This window comes from Canis lupus, chromosome 31, assembly GCF_011100685.1.
Source record: "Canis lupus familiaris isolate Mischka breed German Shepherd chromosome 31, alternate assembly UU_Cfam_GSD_1.0, whole genome shotgun sequence".
Taxonomy (NCBI): Eukaryota; Metazoa; Chordata; class Mammalia; order Carnivora; family Canidae; genus Canis; species Canis lupus.
Genome location: NC_049252.1, coordinates 22,587,308 through 22,601,618, shown reverse-complemented (window position 1 = coordinate 22,601,618; position 14,311 = coordinate 22,587,308). Strand labels below are relative to the sequence as shown.

The following is a 14,311-nucleotide window of genomic DNA, read 5'->3' as shown; positions in this document are numbered from 1 at the left end:
GAGATCTTCTCCTTAACCTTGTATTAAACACTGGTCTAATAAAACATTGATCAGAGCTATAACAATGGAGATTAGTTTTGTCATGTGGACCTACCTCCATCTGGTGGACTAGTCTATGCCTCACACTTGCCCAATTCTAGAAAATAATGAAAATGTTAGGCCTTTTTCTTCCTTCTACCTGCTTTAGCAATACCTCACAAACAAATTCCAATATGTAAAACAGGAAAATGGAGTAAAGAAGCCAATTTTCTTTCTGTAAAATCTTTCTTCATAAAATAAGTGGTAAACTCAATATCAGGCAGAGCAAAATGTTTGAGACATAAACTCTGAAAGTCCATAGAAGCAGATGATAGAACATAAAGGAATACTACCCACAGTATTTTTATACAAAAAGCCTGAGAATAGACAAATTCACAGTAACAATTTTGGAATAAGCAGTTTCAGATTTCAAATAAATGAATCCCTAAGTATCTCTTTAGTACCAGCCTGGTTGTATATCTAAATGGCATGAGGCACCAGAAATATAAAGCATGATGCTACCTCCAAGGCACTTATAATATCCTTAGGGAAAAAATCCAACACTAAGGAAAAATTGAAGAACATCACCAAATAATTCAATAATGGCACACATTTGGTATATAACAGGTAACTTTCTGAATGCAATAGTGTTCCAAAAAGGCCCCACAGAGAAAAAACTTGAGACTGAATCTTAATGAGGCCAAATTTGATGAAGATTTTCCAAAAAAAAAAAAAAATAGGTGTTCATAAAGATAAGAGAATTTTCCCAAGTTCTAAAAAGCCTATATATGGCAGAGCTGGTTCACACCTCTGACAAGACGATGCCGCTCTGTTGATTCTGATTTTTAGCTGCCTAACAATGCACCATTACACAAAGTGCCTACGCATGTTCAAAGCTTCTCCGCAGAGATCATAAGTGTTTCCAGGCAGCAGCCTTGAATGAAAGGCTTCCCAGAATGTGAACATTTTTCATAAATGCATTAAATAGAAGCTTCAAGGCATTATCCTCATATATATTTATGAGTGAGGATCGTATAAGCCCAAATAGATCATGGGTCATTTTCTATAAAATGTAGATGAAGATGCATTGCAATATGACCACCTGGTTTTCCATCTTAGATACATTCCTGCAAAGCTGAACATAATGTGAAAATTTTTTATAGCAAAGCATATCGAATTTTATATCAAAGCATCTTTCATATATGGGTTCAAAAAACCCTGACTAAAAGGAAAAAGCCAATCTTGTTTCTAAGACAAATCCATCAAGTCACAGGCTAGTTTACAAACAAGTCAATTTCTAAATACCTTTATCAAACTTCTGCACTTATGATATTATGTCAGAACACAGTAACCTCAATTTTAGAGTATATCCATCACTAAATCACAAGGTACTCCCTCTTTCAAGGAGATACATATGAGCTTTTACTCCTAAAGATTCTACTCATGGATCACTTTCAAAGTTTTTGTTTGTTTTATAGTTTTGTGTCCCTTTGGCATTGCCAGCTCCATTATCTCTCATCTGGAGACCTGCAACCAGCTTCTCTGACCAATCTCTTTATCAGAAGTATATCATAAATGTCTCCAATTTCCTTCCTTCTAGTTCATCCTTTCACCACTACCAAGTCAATCCCTGCTTAAAATCCCCCATTGGTTACCACCAATCTTCAGAAGTACACATTTCTTATTAATAGCTTAAGGGATATTAAAGTCCCTTCCTGATATGGTTCCAGTTTGGCTGTCCTAAGCATCCCTCCATTTCCAAGTGTGGCTTTTCCTTCCCTCTGGTCATGTATTCACAATTTAAGGATTCCTTTCTTTGTTTATCTGCTTCTGTAAATCAAACTCTTGAATCAAAATCCAGTTTTCGGGAGTCCTGAATAGTGAATAATTGTTTTCCAGACATATGTTCCCACTCCACTGTTTTTCAGCTTGGGCTGGTGCAGAAGGGCCAGCACCCACCCAACAACAACCACAACAAAAAGTAAATAAATAAATGAAAAAGAGCTTCTCATCGCCGAACTGTTAAAGAGGAGTTACCTCTAAGGAGTGGATTCAGAGGGGAAGGAGAGAGGGCAGTTATACTTCGCATTGTATTTTTCCTCCTTGTAATTAAAATTTTTGACAACAATAACAAAAATGTGTAAAATAAAATTTTGAAAATAAAATAAAACCTAGCATTTGGTTTACTCCTCCAATACAGCACATTATGTCAATTAATTGTAATTTATCTTATATATCTTTTCACATCATGAGATCTCCAGTTTCTTGAAGTCAGAAATTGAATGTGATTGAGTCTTGTGTTCTCAGCTCTTCAGGCTGGTCTGAGATGTGGTAGGTATGAAATAAAGGACTGTTTTGTGGATAAACAAATAAATGGAGGTGATGAATTGCCATAATCCAGATTCTCTTGTAAAAAAAATGACATATTCTTATAAAACAGCCAACTGACTTAGAGAGGTTGAGTCGATTTTTTGGTACAGCCCAATCTGGCACATAACATTAGGGGAAAAAAGCATTCCTTTCCTGAATTTCATTTTTAATTCACCATCTCATCATCTAGTTTTTGAAGGTACAGCATACATCTTTATTGAATAAATAATGAATGAATACTTTTTCATCTTATAATTCAAAATTTCAGAGTTGAAGGTAAAATTCTTATGAGGATAGTCAGAGCTAATAATATTCACGGAGAATTCATATGTGCCTGGCACTGTGCTAGGCATTTTCTATGGATTTATCTCATTTAAATCTCACCACAGAATTCAACTTAGATACTAGTCTTATTCCCATCATACAGATGAAAAGAATAGCGAGCAAGAGAAATAACAGACCCAGGAACTAAACACAGGCTGTGTCATGCCAACTGCCCGATTCCCAATTATTGTGCCACCTTGTTCTCTGAGGAGCAACACACTGACTGGAAACATTTCAGATTCCTTCTCCTAGTTGCAGGGTTTGCCTCTGTAAATCCCTGAAGTTTGTGGTAGCAAATGTCAACCATAAAGTTTATGCAATATGTAGCCTTCTGCAACTGAAGTCTTACTGGCAAGTTTCAGGCTCCCAGTCCATTAAGCCAAGTTTAGTTATTCCTACATCAAATCCATCTGTTGCTTTTCTTCCTGCAGCCCCATATCTGAAAAAGAAAAAGAATTGCAAGACCAAGATAAAATATTTCTTTTCTCTCTACTGAACAAATCAATTGGGACATAGCTTACTTCGTGGACGTGTGTGTGTGCGTGTAGAAAAAAAATTATTTTCTAGAGCAATGTCAGATCTCGTTTTAAAGCAATTTGTTCGTAACAACAAATGAATGCTTTCTTATAGCAATCTGGGTAAAATACCTCATTGGAAGAAGAGAGATTGGCAAGGCCAGGAACACTAAGACAGCCTTTTGCCAAGTGAAGCATGTTGGTTCTTTTAATCTATAATTCAATTGCTCTCCTGGCTCAGCAAAACACTTGAGAAGTCTCTGAGACCCTTCCGTTAAGTGTATTTTATGAGTGTGGTCTAAAATGTGGTGAGCCGCACTGAAAAAAAAATCATTGAGTGACGCCATTCAATGACTTGTCTCAACAACACACACAAGTAGATTTAAAGGAAATTTGGAATCAACAATAAGATGATTCATTCGTATGCAACTGTATTTTCATTCCTGATTTGCTTAGCAAAGGAAAAGATTTTAGATGAATACATTTGCCTTAAAAAGAATAATTCATAAGTCCCTATTTCACAGGTTAGGAGCATGAGATAATGGGGAGAACACATGCAATTTCTGCTTAGAATGGCAATTTAGAGTTAATCTATTATAACTCTAAATATCATAGGTAGTGGGTGCATGAGAAAGAACAAACTTGCCTGTATCAGATCTTCAAAGGCTTTCAATTTGCCCTTAATTTTATAAGCATGTCTACAATAAGCATATATGCCAAACCATGTAAGTGAATATGGTGAAATATTATGAATCATTAAATTATAGTCGATGAAACTATAGAAATGAACATGAAAGCTTTTAGCAAGAACTCAGATGACTTCCAAGGATCATAAATAAAAGGGAGGAAATATAAAAGAATTTTAATCACAAAGTTAAGGTTATATAAAAGTACTTTAAAAAATTATTGTACCTCTCTAGTTTCTAAAATATAATTTGGATTAACCCATAATTTGGATTCTGAACTGGGCTTCAAAATTTGGATATGCTATACAAGATAAGATGGTATTAGATAGAATTTATAAAACTCTGATCAGCTTTGAGGAAAGGAAGATTAGTTTGCATAGAAGTGTAACTAAGATTATAAGTTGTTTCCCCCCAAACATATTAATTTACTGTGTACGTTATGGGAGCTTATCATGTTTAAGAAATAAGATTATAATATTAAATATGCCAGAAATGCAATGTCTTTGGTAAGCTTTCTCATTTTTATATCAACAAATTCATGCAATATTAAAAAATTAGCTCATTAGCAAAACCATTTTAGCAAAGCATGCCAAGGAGCATAACACTCTATAGCTTCGTTTGCAAATTATCCCAACTGTATAATGGAACAAGTCATGGTGCTCTTAAATAAATGAGATTTTTAGTCCCAATAGTGGAGTGAAGGCTTCTGAATCTGAAAAATATCCCACTATGCTTTATCACAAAATTATTCTGCTTTGACACTGTTTCTGTTGAGAAATGTTATTAATTCTTCTCAAAAATAAGACTACAACTATTGAGAAGACATGTGACATGAACAGTTATACTACTACCTTAAATTTTTCTAAAAACTTTGTTACTTTAATATTTAGAATGAAATTCTTATTGGTAAAATATGCAACTGGCTCATTAAGTCGTTTATATCAAATGCAGTTTATGAAAGTGGCTTATTATTAGGAAGGTAGTAAGAAAGAAATTGGTTGTTATTTAACACAGGATTGATTTGGGAACAAATTGAGAATTGGTTCTTTCTAAAAGAAAAAATGTGGGGTGCCTGGGTGGCTCAGTCAGTTAAGTGTCTGACTCGGTTTCAGCTCAGGTCGTGAGCTCAGGGTCTTGGATCCAGCCCAGCATAGGGCTCTGCTCTCAGTAGAGTCTGCTTGTCCCTCCTTGTCCGCTCCTCCCCCCACTCATGAGCTCTCGCTCTCTCTCTCTCTCTCTCTCTTTCTCGCTCTCTCACTCTTGCTCTCCCTCTAAAATAAATAAATAAGGGGTGCCTGGGTGGCTTAGTCAGTTTCCTGGCTGCCTTTGATCCTGTCATGATTTCAGGGTCCTGGGATCCAGTCCCCACATTGGATGCTCTGCTCAACAGGGAGGCTGCTTCTCCCACTCCCTCTGCCTACAGCTCCCCCTGTTTGTGTGCTCTCTCTCTCTCTCTCTCTCTGTCAAATAAATAAAATCTTTAAAAAATAAATAAATAAAAATCTTTAAAAATCTACTTGATTAAAAAAGAAAAAAAGTAGTAAAGACAGTAACAGTTGAGAAAAATCTTTTAAGGTTGGGAAGAAGTTTTTACAGAGAACTATGCTGAAATGAAAATGTCCTAAGCAACTACATTTTATTGGGGTTTTTTTTATTTGTTTCTTTTAGAACGGGCTACATTACGCCTTGAAGGTACTGAAACCTTCATAAATATCTTCAGCTTTGGACAAACAAAAAAACTAAACAAAAGCAGCCATATCCTAGAGCTACCTTAGAATCATCCAGAATGTTTTAAAAGCCCTCAGTGTTCCTGAACAGCCTTCTTACCTCATTGCTGCTCATTGTAGTCCTAGCTCCTGTAATTATCAGAGCCTATATGGAGAAGAAAAAGTTCAATATGAATCAAAGGACCTTAGTAGGTATTCTTGAATTCAGGATGTCTAGAAGATCGTCTAGTACCATGATTTATTCTGTTCAAATCTGACTTGAAACAAACAAACATTGGCGACCGTGTTATACATCAGTCCTGGTCAAAATTTCTTCATTCTCCTCTCAAATTTCTTCATTCTCCTCTCCTTTTTCCACATCCTCCTCACTGATTAGCAAAACTACTTATATGCTATCATAAACTAGAAAAACACACTTTTTTTCTGATACTCTACACTGTACAACACCATTAACTAATTAATTTTAGATGCAGACATTTCCCACCCTGATTTTAAATGCAAATAATGCTTCAAAGATTTTGTATTGGCTCAATTTTGTTCATGAGCTAGGAAAATTAGATTTCTATCATTGAACAATGAAACAATGTAGATAAGAAAATTGCAGATATAATAGTCTAAGGCAATTTACTGGGAATAAAAGGAACTCTATGAATTTGATAAGATAGCCAAAGTGGTGAATTCATACTGGTCATAGTTCATCTCAATGTATTCCAATTTCTAGTGTTATTTTACTTATATATTCAAGCAGGATAAAGCCTTTGAGAACACACAAATATACACATGGACACACATGCGTGCATGCACACACACATACAAACACACAGATTATCCCTTATGAATAAAAAGGAAATAAGGGGGCGGGGAAGAAGAGACTTTGCTTTATTAAGATTAGCTAAGAACACATCCCACTTCTCATTAAGTAGCTTGAAGTTTACTTCAAAAGGAGGCCGGGATACAGCCACAGCATGAGGTTCCATCAGTTTGCAAACCACTTTGTTCTATCAAGGTGACACCCTGAGACCCAGTTCTATTCTTTTAGATGTGGTATTTGGCAGAAACCCAGTTCAACCCTGACACAATTTTAGATGAGCTATTATCATCATTTTTTTGCCAGTCATGTTTTCTTTGATGGAGAACCTATAAACCTTGAGAATGTCCTAGAACCAAGAATTGGGTAATATGATTTTGGGGAGAATGAGCATTTGGCACCATTGACTTTTATTTTATTCACTGCACATGGTAAGTCAGGCCTATTTCTTTTTTTAAGAGTTTGTGTCTGAGGACTCAGTTTTGTTTGCCCCCATGTATAAATTTGTAAAGATGGAGATAAACCCTCCCCACCTCCACCCCTACCCCCACCCCCAGCCTTGTCCTTATTACTCCACTTTTACATAAAAGCCACCTCACAGCAGGTTCAGATCTGGCCTAGAAGACTGAAGCCACATGATCCCTTGTCACTACAGGAAATAATTTTGTGACATTTTACACTCTTAAGGGGGCCATTTTATCTGTATGTGTACTTGCCCAACATCCCAGTCACGCTGCATTCACTCCCAAGGTGCCATCTGAGCCCTGAGCTATGCCACAGGTTCTTCACATCTAACTACTACAAAGAAGCAATTTGTATCAGTTTGAGAAATTCTGCATGTCAAGTCCCACTTCATAACCACCTCAATCCCATCCATCATGCCAGGATATTCGCCATATACATTAGTGTATTAAAGGCTTTTAGGCATTTGGGCCAAGATGGCTAATTGTCTTCCAGTACCCATGTTCCCCTCGCTTGCTGTAAATATAGAATCCCTTATTCCACAAAACCTGGGTTTTGTGAGGCCTCTTACCCCCACAGCTCTGTCCATCAACTACCCTTCCTAGCCTCCCTTCCACCTGGTTGTGTTCATATGACTCAAGCAACATGAGTGGAAGTAATGTGTGCAATTTCTGGATCACAACTTTACATTGTATACCTAATTTATTTTTTTAATAATAAATTTATTTTTTATTGGTGTTCAATTTGCCAACATACAGAATAACACCCAGTGCTCATCCCATCAAGTGCCCACCTCAGTGCCCGCCACCCAGTAACCCCCTCCCCCCGCCTTCCTCCCCTTCCACCACCCCTACTTCGTTTCCCAGAGTTAGGAGTCTTCCACGTTCTGTCTCCCTTTCTGATATTTCCCACTTATTTTTTCTCCTTTCCCCTTTATTCCATTTCACTATTATTTATATTCCCCAAATGAATGAGACCTTGTCCTTCTCTGATTGACTTATTTCACTCAGCATAATACCCTCCAGTTCCATCCACGTTGAAGCAAATGGTGGGTATTTGTCGTTTCTAATGGCTGAGGAATATTCCATTGTATACATAGACCACATCTTCTTTATCCATTCATCTTTCGATGGACACCAAGGCTCCTTCCACAGTTTGGCTATTGTGGACATTGCTGCTAGAAACATCGGGGTGCAGGTGTCCCGGCGTTTCATTGCATCTGTATCTTTGGGGTAAATCCCCAGCAGTGCAATTGCTGGGTCGTAGGGCAGGTCTATTTTTAATTCTTTGAGGAACCTCCACACAGTTTTCCAGAGTGGCTGCACCAGTTCACATTCCCACCAACAGCGCAAGAGGGTTCCCTGTTCTCCGCATCCTCTCCAACATTTGTGGTTTCCTGCCTTGTTAATTTTCCCCATTCTCACTGGTGTGAGGTGGTATCTCATTGTGGTTTTGATTTGTATTTCCCTGATGGCAAGTGATGGGGAGCATTTTCTCATGTGCTTGTTGGCCATGTCTATGTCTTCCTCTCTGAGATTTCTGTTCATGTCTTTTGCCCATTTCATGATTGGGTTGTTTGTGTCTTTGCTGTTGAGTTTAATAAGTTCTTTATAGATCTTGGAAACTAGTCCTTTATCTGAGGTAAAGGATCTATACCCTCAAAACTATAGAACACTTCTGAAAGAAATTGAGGAAGACACAAAGAGATGGAAAAATATTCCATGCTCATGGATTGGCAGAATTAATATTGTGAAAATGTCAATGTTACCCAGGGCAATTTACACGTTTAATGCAATCCCTATCAAAATACCATGGACTTTCTTCAGAGAGTTAGAACAAATTATTTTAAGATTTGTGTGGAATCAGAAAAGACCCCGAATAGCCAGGGGAATTTTAAAAAAGAAAACCATAGATGGGGGCATCACAATGCCAGATTTCAGGTTGTACTACAAAACTGTGGTCATCAAGACAGTGTGGTACTGGCACAAAAACAGACACACAGATCAATGGAACAGAATAGAGAACCCAGAAGTGGACCCTCAACTTTATGGTCAACTAATATTCGATAAAGGAGGAAAGACTATCCACTGGAAGAAAGACAGTCTCTTCAACAAATGGATCACTTCTTTAGAAAGAGGCTACTTCCTTTCCCCTCACTTAGTTCTTTCCTGAAGTCAGGGTGAAGGTAACAAGCAGCTAAATCTAGATTCAGTGATAAAATTCATAACCTCTATCTGCTCTGGCTCCTCTGGCCAACTCCGAACCAAATATGAGAGAGAAATACATTCATATCTTATTTAAACCACTGTAGTTCTGCAGGTTAGCCTGCACTTTAAATAATATATCAAGCTGTAAAGAAAACTGTTTAACTATTAATAACTTAGTGCAACCAAAATTTATGATGATTGAGCTAAAAGTTCCAGTGAAAAACTAGCATTCCAACAACATGGTGATTTAAGGAACGGGAGAAAGGAACTCAATTGTATTTCAGAATTTGTATAATTTTCAAATACATTCTAAGTTATCAACCACATTTACTGTTTACCCAGGCCTTTAAACAGGAATTTTATATTGTTTTGTTTTATCTATTTTCATTGATATATATATACACAAATATATAAAGTAATTTATATATATAATGAGTAATATAAGTGTTGATTATAAAGGACAACAAGAACATGAACACACATGAGAATTTAATCAAAGCTAATAACTAGAACCTAATTAATAACTTCCACATACTTAAGTGTTCCTGATCTTCTAATACCTTCTATCACCAGCCCAGAGGTACTCAGAATCCTACTATTTAAGAAAATAAATCAGAAGTATGTTAGCATCACTTGTAAATCACACATAGAAATTAACCACGATTCAGATTTTGGGGCTAGTTCTAAACCTTCAAACATTCTAAGCCTTGTTCTGTAAAACACTGTATGAATTCCTCCCTCATAGATCTACTTCAAATTTTATATGTGATAAAGAAGGTGAAAGTCCACCACTCAAAGCTTCACACATAGTGGGTGTGTTGTCCATTGACTGGAAAAGAAGAGAACTGGAAGAAAAAGGAAGTAAGGGGTCAGGTCTTCCCAGTCCAGCCAAAGCAGAACAAATGTTGAGCAGATAACCAGGGCTTTGGCTGGCATCCTTGTCTGTGAGAAAGTAAGAAACTGAGCTGTGCATGATGGGGCTGGTGAAGACAGATTATCCCCTTTTGTGATCTTGGATTCTGCTCTAATGTGATGTAATTACTGATGCATATAAAATGCTTAGAATAGGGCTGGGCATAGAGTCAGCATAATTCAAATGTTTGTTGAAACTGCTATACTCGGGTAAGGATGTAGAAACGCTACCCTGCCATACATACAAGTTGTTCCTTTCAATAAAGGTCACTAAAACGTAGAGTTAGCCCTTTATTTATTTACACCAAATTGTTAGGATTTAAACTACTATAATCTGCTTATGTTATAGTAATTTATACCCTAGTGACTCACTCTAAGTAAAGGGATCAGTGTTACTTATATTTATCTAGTTTGGTGATGCATCCCCAGTGCTCACCAACATGTCTGGCATACAGTGGATGCTCAACAATATTTACTGAATAAATCTCTAAGAAATCAAAAATTTCCAGAAAGTTTCCCTAGTAAAAGCATCCAAGGTGCCCTCTGCCTTTGGAATAACAAATATACAAGTAGGTAAGACGACAGCATATTCCTAAATAAATTATTGTGAGTCAGAAACTGTTATGTTTGACTAATGGTACTAAAACCTGGCCGCTGAACAGAATTGTCTGGAAGTTTATAAATACAGACTCCTGGGTACGACACAGGAGAAACTCAGTCAGTAGATCTATATTTTTGTTTATATTCCTTAGTTGAAGTCAAATTTTATCTGCAACTTAATAATCTTCTGTATAAATTAAGTCAAAAGCAATTGTTAAACTATCAATTGCACAATCATACTTTTTCATAAAAGAATAATACTTCATTGAATGAATATACCATAATTTACATTACTTTTTATTTACACTGAACACTTAGGTGGCTCACATTCTTTCTATCACAATAATATATTTAGAAGTTAATTGGAAAAAAATTAGTTGGTACATCTAAAGAAGGTGTATGTGTTGACAAAGTATTTTAAAGTATATTTTTGTAAGGCACCTAGGTGGCTCAGTCAGTTAAGTGTTTGCCTTCAGCTCAGGTTATGATCTCAGGTCCTGGGACTGAGCCCTGCATCCTGCCCCCTGCTCAGTGGGGAGTCTGCTTCTCCTTCTGCCTCTCCCCTTGCTCACGCTTGCTATCCCTGTCTCTCTCAAATAAATAAATAAAATGTTTTTTTTAATTAAAAAAAATAAAGTATCTTTTTGCTCGAGTTTTTCCCCTGCTTTGCTTTGCCTGAGGTTTTTTCTAGGTTTATTAAAATCTATCACCTTATTTGTAAACTATCCAAGCAACTGTCAAGACCTGGGCCATATTTCTCCCCCACAATGCGATGGGAGGAATGTTACCAGAGTAAAGAGATGAGCAAAATGAGTTACTTCTATTTCCATTTTATAGGGTATCATTTAGCTCTTCCATAAACATACCATCAAATCCTGTTCTACTTTTCAAAATATCTCAAATTATTCTGCTCTTTTGCAAAATACTGTGGTTACCCAAATCTAGAACCTCAACCTCAGACCTGGAGTACTGAGGAGAATAATTCTTTATATCAATCTTGACTAATCTCTAGACTTTGAATTTCTACCCCAAACTAATTCATCCTGCTACTAATGTAAAATTTTCAAAAAGGCAAAATTGGAGCACCTGGGTAGATCAGTCCATTAAGCGTCTGCCTTCAGCTAAGGTCATGACCTCAGAGTCCTGGGATAGAGCCACACATTGAGCTCTCTGCTCTATGGGGAGCCTCCTTCTCCCTCTCCCTCTGCCTGTCACTCCCCCTGCTTGTGCTTGCTCTCTCTCCCCCGCAACCATCAAATAAATAAAAAAAATCTTTAAAAGAATCAAAAAGGCAAAATTATGACCCATTCAAATATAAGATGAACAAGCATCAAAGTGAGGGAATTAATGACTGAGGGAATCAATGGTAAAAGTAGTTCAAAGAACAGAATAGAAATACACATATATATGTATAAGTAGGCACATGTATACATGCATATGTGTGTATAAAAAGTCAGGAATGCTAAACTGGAGTTGCTAGTAGATGCAAAACTGATTAACATCCTACAAGGTGACAAAATGTTGTGTTTGGGTTCATTTTTTGCTAGAGAGCTGAAATCAATTTTATCAAAATTTATTTGCATCACCATCAGATTTCTACAACCTAAGTTCTTTCCTTACAGAGTTACAATATAGCTTAGCCGAAAGTTAACATGCACAATCAAAGGTGCATATTCCTATGCAAACAGAGAAGCCCACCATTTCACTGAAAAAACACGCAGTGATCACTTCTATAGTAAGTTGTTTATAATTACTATTTATTTCTGTTTCAGCTTTTAAAATACAGTCTATGTCATTCCTCTCCCCCTGCATCCAAACTAATTATCCCAGAATACATCCCCCCTCAATCCAGGTCAATTTTTGCCATGTCCTAGACACTCCATAAATTTCTGCCTCCACTAACTCAAACTTTCTTTAAAGTAATTCAGTCTACCTGTGTGGTAGGTCCTCAGCACACAATAGTGAGTGGATGTATTTTCTACCGTCATGGGGATTTACAGTCTAAAATTCTTTTCTCTTTTCTCTATGAACTTAACTACTCTTAATCCTCAGTATGCAGAATTCCTCTACTCCCTTCTCCAACTGCACTGGCCAACACTAAGCCACACAATAACTAACTCTGGCACAGTTGGAATGTGTCATGGGGGTTTTGAATTCCTGATCGGTCTACAAAAACATTTAGGACAGGGACCCTGCTTTAGCCTTTTATTTTGAAGGATGTCTATAACATCTACTGCTTTTTTAGTTTAAAACTGATAGCTGTTCCTTAAGATGTAAGGATGATATGTAAGGACTCAATGATTTTTCCAGTCTCTCAGTCTAAGAGTTTTTGGAGCACTTTTGCTATCAAACCTTTTTGATGTAGCTAATTGAGTTTAATCCCAATTTGTGATTCAAGAAACTTTGATTTCAGAGTGATAGCTGTCATGTAAATATAGATTAAAATGAGCATAAATATGCAGGTGCTGATCTATAAAAAACATCTGTACTGGGAAGCCAACCACTTATAAAACATCAATGAAGGAAATTTTCTGAAGTGAGAGGTAGAGCTGGTGACAATCCAAGTGTTTGATAGAGAGACAGCTATTCCCCTAATCCCTTAATTTATTAAGAGCTTCCCCTCACAGTGGCAATCTTATTCTCTTTTGTTAAGAATAAGTAGGTAAAAGTTACACATCTCTATGAGGCTGTGCATTTCAAAATGAAAGTAAGAGAAAATATAGTTCCACAGGGTTAAAATATTAGCATAAAGCAATTTCAAGTCCTTGGCATATTATTATGGGTCTCTATTTCGAACAGTCACAGTCTCATAAACCAGATCCTAAATGGTTCAAATATTTTCAATGGAAATAAAAGCTATGACCTGAATGCAAAATCAAATGAGCATCTACCATTGCCCGTATATGTTGATAGTTGTATCATCTTGTTAATAACTCTTGAAAATGAACATGGTGCAAGCTTCGGCAAGAAAACTATTTTTTAATTTAAAATCTGGTGCTCTAACGTGAAAGTTTCATAGAAGGCATATGCATCCCATTACTTTCCAGTAGAAGCGTAATACTAAGTTTAGGTAGAGTCAAATTGCTTTCCTCATCAGTTAAAGGTAGATTATTGGGAGTAAAATGACAATGAATTTGCACTTAGGACTTGAAGGTATGAGATAATCACCTAATGACTACATTAGAGTAAGGAAGAGCTTCATTTCCATCTGTCCTTAGTCACCTAATCTAGTTGACTGAACACCATAAAGGCTGAATCATGAAGGCCAAATAGGCTAAAATAGAACATATATGCAAAATGAATTTTTAAAAATTATCTTGCTTTCTTCCTGAGCTCTCTTCTTATGTCTCTCCTTGTCCTCACTGTGAGAATTGGAAACAAATTCAGTCATCAAACAATACAATTTGAAGTGATGGGAATTGAAGTTGTTTCATTTTCTGCAGTTTTTAAAATCCAGGCTAGTAGTGCTTTAACACCTCCTATGCAAATGAAAGACCAATACATTGGAGTAAATTCCTGAAAGTAAAGTAAAATTACAGCTGCTGAAAACAATTCCCGAAACTAAAGATTTTATGACTGGCTGACCCAGGTAACCAAAGCATTAGAAGATTTATCACCAAGAAGAAGAATTAAAAGGCTATCTATTTTCTGTAAAGATTGGAACAGCAGAAATCTGACTGAA

General features: G+C 36.6%; 1 long non-coding RNA gene across 1 annotated transcript in view; it reads right to left on the bottom strand.

The window, feature by feature from the left end:
- Positions 1 to 2,572: 2,572 nt before the first annotated feature.
- The window catches only part of LOC102151217, a 461,443-nt gene continuing 449,704 nt past the window's right edge, over positions 2,573 to 14,311 (bottom strand). Inside the window, exons 9-10 of the long non-coding RNA XR_005382216.1 lie at positions 5,741 to 5,785; positions 2,573 to 3,151 (exon numbers count right to left, since the gene is read on the bottom strand). This is a non-coding gene — a long non-coding RNA (uncharacterized LOC102151217). The remainder of the gene's footprint in view (positions 3,152 to 5,740; positions 5,786 to 14,311) is intronic.